This window comes from Grammomys surdaster, unplaced genomic scaffold, assembly GCF_004785775.1.
Source record: "Grammomys surdaster isolate TR1022 unplaced genomic scaffold, NIH_TR_1.0 126546, whole genome shotgun sequence".
NCBI lineage: Eukaryota > Metazoa > Chordata > Mammalia > Rodentia > Muridae > Grammomys > Grammomys surdaster.
In genome coordinates, this window is record NW_021621338.1 from 9,156,684 (window position 1) to 9,169,870 (window position 13,187).

Below are 13,187 nucleotides of genomic sequence, written 5' to 3' on the forward strand. Positions count from 1 at the left end.
GGAGAATGAAATTCTTTACTTCTGATTAAGACACTAACTATGTACCCTCAAGCTGGCTCAACAGGTAAAGAACTTATTGCTAAGCCTGACAACCTAAGTTCAATCCTCAGGACCTGCATGGTAGAAGGACAGAATGAATTCCTACTCCTGTGAGTTCTTCTCTGACTTCCTCCTATAAGCTGTGGCATGTGCATATTGTTTTAGTTTTTTTATATGTGCATATTTTCTAGTTTTTTTGTAAATAGACACCATGAACAAGGCAACTATTATAAACAAAGTATTTAATTGAAAGCTTGCTTACAGTTTTAGGGGATTAGTCCATTATTACCATGGAAAGAAGCTTGACAGCACACAGGCAGGGAAGGAGCTGGAGAAGTAGTTGAGAGCTATATTCTGAAGCATAGGCAGCAGGCAACGAGAGAGAGAGAGAGAGAGAGAGAGAGAGAGAGAGAGAGAAACAGAGACAGAGACAGGCTCTACCTGGCATGTGTTTTTGATACCTCAAAGTCCACCCCAATGACACACACCAACTAGTGACCTCCAACAAGGTCATATCTCCTAATCCTTTCCAAATGCTTTGTCAACAGGGCATCAAGTATTCCAACATATGAGTCTATGGGGCCATTCCCATTTTAGCACCACATATATCAACAGGAAATAAATTTTAAAGGTAATTATATTTTTAAAGAATAGTATTTATCTTTAAAAATAATCTAAGTTTGGTTGAGCAACAAGCTCAAAATGAAATACATACAATCAGTTATTTTTTAAAAAATTAAATAGCTAGAAAATACAACTAAAATGAGTAGCTAGGGGCTCAGTGTGAAATTGGGAACAGTATTAATATACCCTGAATTCTAAGAACCAATATTAGCTGAAAATATGGAAATGCCAGATGCCCATATCCTAGCTGCTACTGTTAACCTCTCGCTGCAACCCCACTGGACTTTTTAGTTCCATAGCAGCCCAGTCCCCTCCACAAGCCCATTTTATCCTTCCATTGCTGATTACTAATTTCCTGAGTATTAATTACAGAGTTCACTCTTTCCGCTATTGAGTCTGAAATAGAGAACAAGGGCTAAGTTTAGAACAAAAGCTTCAAATTCTCGTATCCACTAAGGACATTCAAGGCCAAGGACATATAAGGCAAAGAAGTACATTCCTCCTCTTTCAGGAAAATCTCTTTGAAATTACAATGACTCAAACATTCATGCTAGTGCCTTAAAATAAAAGCGTGGCTGTTAAAGACATTCCATCTTTGAATGGTCCCTTTAAAAAGGAGTCTTTTTCTGGATGTTATGGAAAGAAGGGTATAATTATCTCAGCTCATTGAACACAGACACTCTGTCCATCCGCTCCTGCATGATTAAACCATTGTCATAGTCACAGCCTTGCTTCTATGTCCCAAATAAGCTCATTGTTTTAGAGTTGATTTGAAATAAGAGAGAGGAAGAAAAATATTTTAATAGAATTAACTTCTTCCCTTTTGATCTCAGTGGCGAATCTAGTCCTTTGGGGCTGTAAGGTGACTGTTTTAGCAGCAAACATTGGTTTCATACACATCTTGCTAAAAGCATAGTGCCTGCTTAGCAGTCTCCAAGTGAAGCAGAAAAGCAAACAAACAAACAAAAAAATAGGACAATGGGAAAGGGGTAAACAATCTGTAGGCAATGCATTCACATGGTGTACATACATACATGTAAGCAAAATATTCATACACATAATATAAAACTAAATAAACCATTAAAAACAGAAGTGAAAAATAATTAGGACCTAATCTTATTTGCACTTGGGGAATTTATTCCTGGTTAAACTAAATTCATAGACTATTTTTTTCACTAATGGCAAATCTTTGTCATTATTCAATCATAGATATGAAGACGGTGCAACCAGCAATACAAAAGGCACATTTCTCAAAACAATTCTCCGAGTCTTTCTGATAGCAACTAATGAATCTATAGATATAGAAAAATGGTATATTATATTAGGACTGATACCAGTGAGCTCTCAAAAAGATAGAGCCAAAAGTAAGCCTGAAACTCATGAAAACCCACTCTCACTTCTTATGTATATATATATATAGTGTGTGTGTGTGTGTGTGTGTGTGTGTGTGTATCTGTGTGTGTCTATGTACAAACTGAATTTCGAAAGATCAAAAATTCTCTATAAACTTGCAAACACAATGTGCCAATCAATGAACCCAGTCACATTGTCTGTTGGTTGGATCTGGCAAGTAGCCATAGCTGAAAGTAATGGGGTGGAGAGCCTCACTCCATTACATTCAAAGCAAATGATCCTGCTGAAACCATTATATTACTCTCAAGTTAAAGAGAAAAAAAGATGGAGGTGGTTTATCATCTCTTGCAATAGATAAAAATATGAATCTGATGTCACTGTGAGACAGTGAAATAAATATAAGGTACTCAACATTTCTATTTCTGTGCTCAAGACATCAAAGAGGAAATATGTGATCAGCTTAGTTGTCAGCATTCCTATCTGCTCCATGAGTGAAGGAATTTCTGAGATGCATGCTTGCCTAAATGGTTTATGACACATGTAAGTCTATTGCTTTCAATGTTTGACTTTAAATAAGATAGCCAAATGATAGGAATATACCTTGCAATTTATCTATGCTGTCTTCAGCATGTATTTTAATCTTATCATTAGCCAGATATGGGTATATTATTAAGAATTCCTATGTTTTGGATAAAGATGCCAGAAATACACACTGGAAAAAGAAGACAGCATCTTCAATAGACGGTTCTGGTCAAGCAGGATGTATGTATGTAGAATGATGAAAATAGATTCATCCTTATCACCCTGAACAATACTCAAAACCAAATGGATCATATACTTCAATGTAAAACTAAATACATTGAATCTGTTAAAACAGAAGAGGGGAATATTTTTGAACTTACTGGAAAAAGAAACAACTGGCACTATCATCAACAGTTAATAAAGGAGACCACATGAAACTAAGAAAATTCTTCATAGCAAAGAACACCACTATTTGGATAAAACAGTAGTCCACAGAATACGAAAATTATACATATATATGTGTGTGTGTGTGTGTGTGTATACATATTTGAATTCAATATTCAGACAATATTCAAATATATAGAGAACTCAAGAAACTAGACACCAAGAAAAGAAGTAACTCACTAAATCCATTTTAAAACAGGTTATAGATCTAAGCAGACAATTATCAAAAGAGGAAAATCAAACTGCAGAAAAATACTTAGACAAATGTTTAACATCCTTAGCAATCAGGAAAATGAAAATCAAAATTACATTGAGATTTCATTTTATATCCATTAGAATGGATCAGATTAATAAAACAAGTGACCATTCATGCTGAATAGGATAAGAATTAAGAAGAACATGGATCCATTGCTGGTAAGAGTGCAAAATTGTATAACCACTGTAGAAATTAGTGTGGCACTTCCTGAGGAAGATGGGAATCAATCTACTTCAACATGAACCTATATCTATCTTGGAGATATAACCAAAGTATGCTTGATCCTAGTGTAGACACATTTTCTCAACCGTGTTCATTGCTGCTCTATTCATAATACCAAAAACCTGGAAACAACCCAGATGTCTCTCAACAGATGAATGAATAAAGAAAATGTGGTATAGCTACACAATGGAGTATTAGTCAGCTTTAAAAAAAGAATGAAATAATGGAAGTCACAGGTAAATAGATTGAACTGGAAAAAAATCATCCTAAGTTAGGAAACCTGAACCCCAAAAGACAAATATGGCGTGTATTCACTTATAACTTGATTTTACCTATTAAGTCAATGATAAGAAAGCCACAGTGTGGAGAACCACAGAGCTTACTCACATCGAAAGTCTGGCACTAGTGGGTACAGAGAGATTTTGCTACAAAAGAGAAATAGAATAGACAGTTATGGCTTATTGGGTGGGGTCTGACATAAGAATATCTAGTGGGGGAAACTGGAGGAAGTGTTAGAGGAGACAGTTAAAAATATTGGCCATTTGAGAGGTAGATTCAGTATGGAAATGTAATACAGTAGATGATTCCTAAAGACATTAAACTATACCAACTACAAAACCCCAAGCCCTGACATAATATTATGAGCCAAGGAACTGCCAATGATGCCCATGCCTCCATTTTTTTTTTTTTGTTGGCTGTCTACTACTGGGCATGCAGTTTCCCCAGTGAGACTCCTTTATATGAAACCATATATTCATTTGCAAGTAGTTACCAAAGACAAAACTCACAGAACATAGAAAGATCATACTGATGCCTTCAACATACATTCTGGTGTTTTTGGTATAGGAACCAAAGTTTTATTAATTATTTTTGGTTGACTAACAAATATCTGAGTTAACTAAAACCACAAGATGGTGGCCTTACTCAGCACTGCTTGACTAACCAAAACTTGAGAACACATAGCCCAGAAACCCTGAGATAAACTATTGTTATACTAAAAGAACAGAGCAATAAAATGACTTCTAATGGCATTCTGCTCTACTGATGGACAAGTGTCTTTCTCAGCAATCATCATCTTGAAGCTTCACTATGTAGCAGATGGGAACAAACACACAGACCCACAGTTGCAGAGACAATTGAAGCACTCTCCCAAGTGGAATATCTCCATCAAAACCCTATCCAAACTTCTCAGGGAACACTGTGGGATGGGAAGGGGAAAAAAGTGTAAAAACCAGAATGGATGAAGGACACCAAGATTATAATGCCCTCTAAAGCAGCATGAACTCACAGAAGCTAAAGCAGTATGCACAGGGCCTGCATAGATCTTCATCAAATGGGGCTCTAGAGCTGAAAACAAAACAAAACAAAACAAAACAAAACAAAACAAACAAAACAAAACACGTGGACATAGGATCTTATTCCTAACCCAGACGTTATCTCTAATTCTTAACTACTTGCATAAGAATATTTAATTTCCTCCAGGTGATTTTCACTGTGGAAACTGCATGCCCAGTAGTAGACAGCAAAAAAAACTGAACTCAAGGGCACCCTTGGAGGTTCCTTGTCTCATAATATTATATCAAAGCTTTATTTTTGCTTGTTTTGTTTTAGGGGTTGTTGTTTGATTATTTTTGTTTTACTGTTGTTTGTTTGATTTATTTTTCCATTAATTAATTAATTTTATTTATTTTATATCCAGATTGCTTCTGCTGCTGCTGCTTCTGGTTCCCCTTCTTTCTCCCCTTTCCCTCTGAGATGGTGCCCCACTCCTGAATATTCCCCCACACTGGCACATCAAAATTTTACAGGGTTATCTGTATCCTCTCCTACCTAGGCCACAAAAGGCAGCTCCTTTGAGGAACAGATTCCACAAACAGGCAACAGCTTAAGGGACTACCCTCACTCTAGTTGTCGGGGAACTCAGATGGAGACTGAGCTGCACATCTGCTTCATATGTGTGGGGATCTCTGTCGAGCCTGTGTATGCTCTGGTTGGTAGATCTGTCTCCGTGAGCCCCCTAGGATCCAGGTTAGTTGTAGCTGTTGGTCTTCCTGTAGAGTTCTTATTCCCTTCAGGGCCTTCAATTTTTCCCTGACTATTCCATAAGAATCCCAGATCTCCAACCAATGTGTGTTTCTGCATTTGTTTCAGTCAGCTTCTGGGAGGAGCCTCTAAGAGGCTCCACATAATATCATTAATAACAAGCATAACAGAATATCATTAGTAGTGTCATAAATTGTTGCTTGCCCATAGGATGAGTCTCAAGTTGGGCTGGTTATTGGTTGGCCATTCCCTCAATCTGCTCCACGTTTTTTCCTGCATTTGATTTAGACAGGACAAAATTTGGGTCAAAAGTTTTATGGGTCTATGAGGACATTGTCTCTCCACTGAGGATCCTGCTTGACTACAGGAAGTGGCCTCTTCAGGTTCTATATCTCCACTGTTATGTGGTTCAGCTAATGTCACCAGCATTGACTCCTGGCAATCTTCCCCATCCCAGGCCTCTGGCATGCCTAGAGATCCCCCTCAACCTTGGCAACTGCGGAGTTCCATTTATTCTTCTGGCCCCTCCCATATCTATTGTCTCTCCCCACACCTGATCCTGATGCCTCCATTCCCTTCCCCATCCCCTCTCCGACCCAGTTCCATTCCTCCCTCTGCCTGCTATGACTCTTTTATCCCCCCTTTAAGTAAGATTCAAGTATCCTCGACTTCTTTCTTGTTTAGCTTCTTTGGATCTGTTGAGTGTATTGTGGGAATCCTGCATTTTATGGCCAATATTCACTTATCAGTGAATACACACCATGCCTATCCTTTTGGGTCTGGGTTACCTCACTCAAGATATTTTCTAGTTCCACCCGTTTGCCTGCAAAAATTCATGAGATCCCTGTTTGTTTGTTTGTTTTTTTCCAGACGTGTCTTAGTTAGGGTTTGACTGCTGTGAGCAGACATCATGACTAAGGCAAGTCATTTATTTATTTATTTATTTATTTATTTATTTATTTATTTATTTATTTAGTTAGTTAGTTAGTTAGTTTTTCGAGATAGGGTTTCTCTGTGTAGCCCTGGCTGTCTTGGAACTCACTCTGTAGACCAGGCTAGCCTCGAACTCTCGAACTCAGAAATCTGCCTGCCTCTGCCTCCCAAGTGCTGGGATTAAAGACGTGCGCCACCACCGCAGGCTGAGATCCCTGTTTTTAATAGCTAAATAGTATTCCATTGTGTAAATGAATCACGTTTTGTGTATCCATTCTTCAGTTGAGGAACATCTAGGTTGTTTCCAGTTTGTGGCTATTATGAATAAAGCTGCTATGAACATAATGGAGCACACGTCTTTGTGGTATGGTGAAGCATCTTTTGGGTATATAGCCAGGAGCGGAATAGCTGGGTTTTCAGGTAGAGTTATTCCCATTTTTTTTTTTTGAGAAACTGCCAGATCGATTTACTATTGTTTGTTCAATTTATCTTATTTTCATCTTATTTAAATATGTTCTCTCTTTTTACTATACAAATTCTTAGCTTTTAGTTTAGCATTTTTATGGAATTCCTAGAGTGCTAACAAGTAGATTTCTTCATGTGTATCTGTTTTTGATGCTTTTTCTTGGACTGTTTTCCTTCTCCTTTTTGTTGTTTGTTGCTATTGTCATTGTTACCATATTTAAATGTGTTTTTTATGTTTCATCTAGTTTTATTTTACTTTACAATTATCTCTTGGCAGCCCATAGATTTTTCTAGAGAAAAAAATGATGTGGATCTGGATTGGAAGGTAGTTAGGGAAGAACTGAGAGGAGTAGAGGGAAAACCATAATAATAAAGATACATTAGATGAGGGAAAACATTTATCAAATGAAATAAAATAAATAAAATAGAATAAGATAAATAAGAAAATAAGGGATAGAGTGATGGTTCAGTAATTAAGAGCACATGTGCCTATTGTAGATGATTTGTGTCTAGTCACAGATTGCAGTTATCTGTAACTCGACTTTGAAGGGATATACCACATTTTTTGGACTCCAAGGGCACCAGGAACATACACGTGGCACATACAGACTCAAACACATAAAATTAAAAATTTAAGCAAATAAAATAACTCCTCCCAGAGATTAAGATAATATCTGAAGAGAAAGTCAAGACTAAATGAAGAATATGAAGGCTCAGATACGTTGTGTAAGTTTTCTGTTTCTCCATTAATTGTTTACATGAATCTTTTTATGCCAGTTGGTTTGGTTGCAGAGTGTGCAAGGAGAAGTCTAATAAAAGAGAAGAGCCTTATAGCCTTGTTTTACATTAGTATGTTTGATTCCTCTGAACTTAATTTGATAGTCCTCAAAGTTGGTTGTCAATGAACATTAAAGTACAAAGAGTAAAATATATACATACTAAAAAACTGAAAAATCATTTATTTATTTAACTGAAAATTGAAACAGAATAGTCTATATTCTACTACTAAAAAGACCATGTCATAGGCTAAATTTGTTACCAAAAATTTTTATTTTGGTTCACGATATTGGTAATGGAAACTTTGCTATACCTGATTTCAGCATTGCAGGCAAAGTATTACGTGTCACAGATGACATAGCAATAGATATGTGTCCTACCCTTGCTCTCTATTCTTATGAAGTTCGTGATTCAATCACTGGGTTACACTCATTTGATTTCTAAGCTCAAACAACTCTCAAAGACCCCATGTCCATTACTACAGCTATGTTAAGCATTTAATCTCTTAATATCTCATTATGTGTGTTTAAATCATAAGATTAAGAAACAAACCATATTCCAACATCATAAGTATTGAAGGTTTTCTAATATTGAATATAGAATGTGATAAAAAGATGTTTAACTGAGTTATATAGATAGAGAAGAACAAACGGGAAGGTGTCTGTGGTAACTTTAGCATTTGGTATAGTCTGTAACAGTAAAGACACCAGACTTTATTGCATGTTTGTCAATATACTGTGCTTTATGGGGAAACAGGATAAAATTTGAACCCATTATTGCATGCATACAAGAATTGGAAAACAAAAGGAATACATGAGAGACAGTAAGAACAGTTTTCATGCTGGTAGAGTATGATATTCGCATCAGATTGGGCTAAGATGGAGAGTTCTGTATGGTAATAGATTTGAGTTCAAGGTAACACTACAAATTTCTACTGGCTTGATATAGATAAGATGGTTATAAATAACATATTTACAGATCTGTGGATGCTTCTGGTTAGTACACATGCCTATTATTTCTTCTCTGTTGACAAAGACTATTTAGAAACAATAAAACACCAAAGAAATGTAGATATCTAGCACCTAGAGTTTTGTTTTTAATATTTTCCTACAAAAACTGAGACTCCTTGTTAGATTTTAGAACTTGGGGAAAAATGAACAATATGAGCCCAGAGAATTTCATAGTGGCAAGAAGTAATGAAGTTCCCTTTAAAAGATTAAGCCACAATAAAACTGCAATGGTGGGCTGTGTCAAAAGTACAGAAAGGCCAACCAAAGTGAGTTCAAAGGTGAAAGTTACAGAAATGTGAACAACAAAGATTTTGAAAAAAAGAAATAATCAGAAATCTGTGATGATATAAAATAATTGAATGCATAAAAATATTTTCTACCTTATAGGAGAATTATATGTAATGTTGCATGTATGCAGGATTAACTTCCTGCCATAAACTATAACATGGTAGACCAGAGCAATTAATGTAGATTTAAAATGGAGAAAATCAAGAAACATCTTACTAGGCAAGATAGCTTAATATGTTATAAATCATGTTGATATATACCCATAGAAACTGTGACATACCTCAGTTTTATACCTGTAGTTTTCTTTTTAATTCTCCATAAATCTAGCCTAGTGAATACAGGTAGATTTCAGCAGAATTCAGCTCAGGAACATTCTTGTAAAATCTTACTCATTCTCCTTCTCCAAACCTTTGATGTCATCAGAATCAGAGTGATATCACAAGGTGAGGGAGCACTGTTGTCTAAAGAAATTCAGGTAGCAATTATCAAAAGCAGGAATATATTGAATATTTTTTACTTTGATTTTGCTTAGCAAACAATGTACCTCTAAGCTGTGTCTTGAGATTTCTTATCACTATGCCCATTGTATTAAAGCTTGTCTTTAACAACATCAACATGTTGGCAGCCAAAGTACATGGCTTGAAACTGAAAACAGACCCCCAGCAGATCTATTAATTTAACAGGCTGGCAAGCCAGGATGGGTAAGATTCTACACAGAGCCTTCTCAATCTAAGTCAGAAGTGCATTGCTTTTGATAATGCATATTCCACTATGGGTAAAAAAGGCATTCTTGTCAGAACAACCTATGACAGGCTCAGTTTTGTTTATGAAGTAAGAAAGGAAGAAAGGTAAAGAGCTTTTGGGGCTATTTGGCAAAAATCTGACATAGGCCAAGGGCAAGGAAATGGGCTGCTTGACAGGTATCTGACATTGGCCAAGGACAAGGAATTGGGCTTCAGGCAAGAATCTGACATTAGACTAGAACAAAGAAGTAATTTCAAGCAAGAATATAAATATTAGGCTAGAACTAAGAAGTCATTTCAGGCAGGAATATAAATATTAGGCTAGAACTAGGAATTAGGCTTTAGACATGAAAATGACTTTGGGCTAGGACAGGGAAGTAGACATAGATACTTTGGTCATCCTGATAAGCCCTTAGAAACAGTGATCATGGGCATGTTCACAGGACTTTGTTTATTGCCTTGCTTGTTCTTTGACTTTTTGCATCTATTGTATTTCTAGTTCCTTATCCTAGAACTGACCTTAATACTTGCATGTAATTAAAGTGGTATAAGAGCAAAAAGGAGAAGGGGGATGGGATAGGGGGTTTCTAGGGAGGGGAAATGATGAAAGGGGATAACATCTGAAATGTAAATAAATAAAATATACCCCCTCCCATAAAAGAAAATAAATACGGGAATACACAATCAAACTTGAAGGAATTGAACAAAAACATCTAGGATCTAAAAATGAAAATAGAAAGAATAAAGAAAACTCAAAGGGAGATATCCCTGGAGATGGAAATCCTCGGAAAGAGAACAGGAGTCATAGAAGCAAGAAGCACCAACAGAATACAAGAGATGGAAGAGAAAATCTCAGCAGCAGCAGATACATTGAAGACATTGACCCAACAGTTGAGGAAAATACAAAAAGCAAAATGCTCCTATCCAAAACACTGAAGAAGTCCAGGACACAATGAAAAGACAAAACCCGAGATTAATAGGTAGAGAAGAGAGTGAAGACTTCCAACTCAAAGGACCAGCAAACATCTTCAACAAAATTATAGAAGTAAACTTTCATAACATAAAGAAAGAAATGTGCATAAACATACTAGAAAACTACAGAACAACAAACAGATGGGACAAGAAAAGAAATTCCAGACTTGCGCGGGCCCTCTGCCTCGTCCACCGCCACCTCCTTCTTCTGCCGCTCCTGGTGCTGCTTGTGTGCTCCTTCAGTGCGGACCTGGTGCCTCTTTTGTGAAGCGACCGCTGAGGAGACTCTGGCGATGGCTGATGAGAAACCCAAGGAAGGAGTCAAGACTGAGAACAATGATCATATTAATTTGAAGGTGGCGGGACAGTATGGTTCTGTGGTGCAGTTTAAGATTAAGAGGTACACACCACTTAGTAAACTCATGAAAGCGTACTGTGAGCAGTAGGGTTTGTCAATGAGGCAGATCAGATTCCGGTTTGATGGGCAACCAATCAACGAAACAGACACACCTGCACAGTTGGAAATGGAGGATGAAGATACGATTGATGTGTTCCAGCAGCAGACAGGAGGTGTCTACTAAAAAGGGAACCTGCTACTTTACTCCAGAATTTTGTTATAGACCAAGAATACATCCTCAGTTAGAAAACCGCAATTTGATTCCGCCACACCCTGACTACTACAGTATAGTTTTCTCTCTTCTTTCATTTCCCTGTCCCCATTTCTTTATTGTACATAAAGTTACTGGTGTATGTGCACAAGTATATTGCTCTTTTTTTCTTTTCTTTTTTAAACTAAATGGCCAATGTTCTGTTTTGGTTAACATCGGGTGGAGATGATCTGGGAGAAAGTACTGGGTCTATGAAAATATCCCCCTTCCCCATTAGTGGCATGCTCATTCAACTCTTATCTTTATATTTCAGTAAGTTATTTTTCTCTCACTGTTTTAACAAAAGAACCTAACCACGCAAAATCCTTGCATACCTTGTTCGATTGGAGAATTTTAATATTTTTCATTTATCATTGTAAAACCAAGGACAATTTTATAACTCTTTTGTACATAGCTGTTACATGTAGGGCAATCTGTCTTTAAGTAGGGACAAATTACTCTGAACAAAATGATCCTAGATAGTTTCCCCTTCCAGTCAAGTGACTTGTTGTTTAAATAAGCTTCTTGTTTAAAAAAGAAAAGAAAAGAAAAAAGAAATTCCACACATCACATAATAATTAAATCATCAAATGCAAAGAAGAAAGAAAGAATATTGAAAGCAGTAAGGGAAATGTTCAAGTAACATATAAAGGAAGACCTATCAGAATTACACCAGACTTCTCAACAGTGACTCAAAAAGTTAGAAGATACTGGGCAAATGGAGGAGTTAGAGAAAAGACTGAAGGAGCTGCAAGGGTTTGTGGCGCCATGGGGAGAGCAACAATAACAACCAACTAAAGCTCCCAAGGTCTAAACCACCAGCCTGGGAGCATATATGGAGGGACCCATGGCTTCAGCTGTATATATGTAGGGAAGGATAGCCTTGTTGGACATAGGTGGGAGAAGAGGTCCTTGGTCCCCTAAAGGCTGGAAGTCCCCAATGTGGGAATTTGAGGGTGGGGAGGTGGGTGTGGGTGGGTGGGTGGTAGGGGCACATCCTCATAGAAGCAGAAGGAGGGGGGTTGGGATTGGAGGTTCCTGGGTGGGGGGAAATGGGGAAAGGGGTTAACTTCTGAAATGTAAATAAAATATCCAATTAAAAAACATTATTATAAAAAATACAAAAAGAAGATCCTGGGTAGATCTAATACAGAGAGTATGAGAACAAAAAATCCAGTTCAGGCTACTATACCCAACAAAAGAATAAAACTTCTCAGTACCTCATGGTACCTTTTCAAAAATAGACCATATATCAGACACAAAATAAACTTCAACAGATACAAGAACATTGAATTGATCTCATGTAATCTGTCAGACTAAGGCTGGTTTGCAATAGCAACAAAAACAACAGAAAGCTCATATACACATGGAAGCTGAATAACTATCTACTTAATGATAACTTGGACAGGGAAGAAATAAGGAAAGATATTAAAGACTTTTCAGAATTTAATGAAAATGAAGGGACTACATATCCAAACTTATAGGACACAATGAAAGGAGTGCTAAGAGGAAAACTCATAGCTCTGAGTGCCTTCATAAAGAAATTGTAGGGATTATATACTAACAACATCTCTGAAAGCTCTAGAACAAAAAGAAGCAAATACACCCAAGAGGAGTAGACAACAGGAAATAATCAAACTCAGGGCTGAAATCAACCAAGTAGAAACAAAGAGAACTATACAAAGATTCAATAAAACTAGGAGCTGGTTCTTAGAGAAAATTAACAAGATAGATAAATCCTTAGCCAGACTAACCAGAGGTTACAGAGACAGTATCCAAATTAACAAAAATCAGAAATGAATACAAGAACATTGAGTTGATCCCATGTAATCTATCAGATTGCCACAGA

The 13,187-nt window shown here is 36.9% G+C and overlaps 1 pseudogene; it reads left to right on the forward strand.

Moving 5' to 3' along the window:
- The first annotated feature begins 10,984 nt into the window (after positions 1 to 10,984).
- On the forward strand, positions 10,985 to 11,272 carry LOC114615053 (annotated as a pseudogene).
- Positions 11,273 to 13,187: the final 1,915 nt, after the last annotated feature.